We start from the raw sequence: 2,480 nt of genomic DNA, 5'->3' as shown, positions 1-2,480 counted from the left end.
ACTATAACCCATAAAAAGAAAACCTTTTTATGAAGTACTATAACCCATAAAAACACATTTAGTAGACTGAACAGAAAGTTTATTACGCTGACAAGGAGAAAGATGCACAAAACAAATACAACCAAATGTATGAAAGTTATCATAGCTTAGATTTTTGTGATAAAGACGAAAATATGGAGACTCAAGATTTAACACTTTAGATGGAAACCTGTTAATTAAATAGACAGCAGTAGACAAAGTTTCAACTCAATATTTAGATGGGGCAGAGGACTCAATCAATAAAGTATGAGTGAAATCTAAAAGATGACAATTTTTACGCTCAGCGACCCCATTTTGTTGTGGTGTATATGGACAAGAGCGTTGTGAGACAATTCCTTTGTCAAGCAAAATATTTTTGAATTCATTTGATATATATTCTCCACTTGAATCAGATCTTAATAATTTGATACAAGTAAAAAATTGAGTCTCAATGTAAGCCAAAAATATCTTGAACATGGAAAATACTTCAAATTTGGAACGAAGAAAATACACCCACGTAAATCAACTATAATCATCTATGAATGTCACAAAGTACTTGGACTGAGCATGAGAAACAATTGGTGAAATACCCCAAACATCACTATGAACAACATCAAAACACTTTGTAGCACGACTACCCAAATTAGGAAAAGGAAGAATTTTACTTTTGCCTAATTTACAAGTAGAACAATCAAATGAAGCAGGGAAAAATTGATTTTTACTTCCTAATAAACCAGAATTTGATAAATGAGACAACATAATAGAATTCGGATGTCCTAGACGCTTATGCCAAAGCTCAGTCTTATTACCCGTAGAAGTACAAGCAAAAGATATAACAAGAGGAATGGAAAATTATATAGGAAACAATCTTCCAACTTTAGGCCCCTTCGCAATTATCGTCCCCGACATCTGATCTTGCACAAGATAACCATTATGAAAAAAATTTACATCACAATTGTCATCAACCAATTGTCCAACTGAAATAAAACTAGTTGAGAGCTTCGGTGAAACAAAAATATCCTTGAAAGTTGGAGCAATATCCCCAACCTTGGTAATGGGTAAATTACTACCATTAGCAACCTGTATTTATGATGAACCTTGATACTTATGAACATTTTTCAGGATGGTTGTTGAGTTGGTCATATGATTGGAAGCACCAGAATCAACAATCCAAAAATTATATTTAACATCAATACCTTGTAATCCCAATGCTGAAAAGGCTGATACGATCATTTTTTGTTCCATTTCGGGAGTAAGAACTTGTCCTGAAAGTTCTGAAGATGAGTTCTCAAGAGTGGAACCATTTATTGCTGCATGAAAATTATTTACCTTACGATTCTGAGGGCGTATGGGACACTCTTTGATAATGTGTCCTTGTTGTTTACAATAATTACAGAACTTCTTGCCATAGTTTCTAGCAATATGGTCATATTGCAATATGGTCATATTCCTTGCAATTGTAGCATTGAGTTCTATTCATATCCCAACTCATACCTTTACCTTGAGCAGCAAATGCAACAACGACATCATTTCCTCTTCTGAAACCATTTTGTGTGACATAACGCTACTCTTCACGAAGCAATTCCCTAAAACAAACATCTAGGGAGGGATACGGGTCACGATTCATCAAGTTAGAGCGAATACTCTCAAACTCAGAGCATAACTTCATCAAAAATTGATCTTGCTTGCTTTGCTCTTGAACTTGCTGAATTACAGAGAGATATTCGAAAGGTATTTTGGCATAGACAATATCTGTAAATTCAGCCCATAAGTTCTGAAATCCAGAATAATAATCCTGAATAGAAATACCTCCTTGAGAGTAATTAGCAATTTCATACTCTAAGTGAAAGCGCCAGGCACTATTATCTTGGTTGTAAACCTTTTGTAAATAATCCCACGTGGCCTTAGCTGTCTTGTAAGGCCTAAGATTAGAAATAATAAGAGGGTCAATTGACCCTAAAAGCCATGTCATCACCCAAGCATCTTTAATCTTCTATTCACCTAACTTTGTAGGATCAGTAGGAGCAGGATCGGCTCCATCTATATGGCCCCATAGTTCTTTTCCGGTGAAAAAAAACTGAAACTAAAACTCCCATGACGAAAAATTCTTTCCAGTGAAACGAACACTGAATGATTCAAACTGATATGAACTCATAATTATGAAAACTAGAAACATTAACTCAAAAAGAACAACCAAAATGACCAAGATCAAAGTCCTAGGTGTTAATTGTCGAGGAACAATCAACAAATTAAAAACCAAAATTTTCAAAATAAATTTTGAAAGAAACCACAAATGAACTCTATGAAACAAAACAGCCAAGAGAAGGCTCTGGTACCATGTCAATTTTCTGCTGAATACCTCTCAATATTGAGAGTCTTGTCATTAAATAGAAAATATTCAATGATTACATCCCCAAAGATCCGTCTTCCTATCCCTAAAAATCAGCTTTTCTATCCCTCTA

This window comes from Capsicum annuum, unplaced genomic scaffold (genome assembly GCF_002878395.1).
Source record: "Capsicum annuum cultivar UCD-10X-F1 unplaced genomic scaffold, UCD10Xv1.1 ctg5165, whole genome shotgun sequence".
NCBI classification, from domain to species: Eukaryota; Viridiplantae; Streptophyta; class Magnoliopsida; order Solanales; family Solanaceae; genus Capsicum; species Capsicum annuum.
This window is presented reverse-complemented; position numbering follows the sequence as displayed.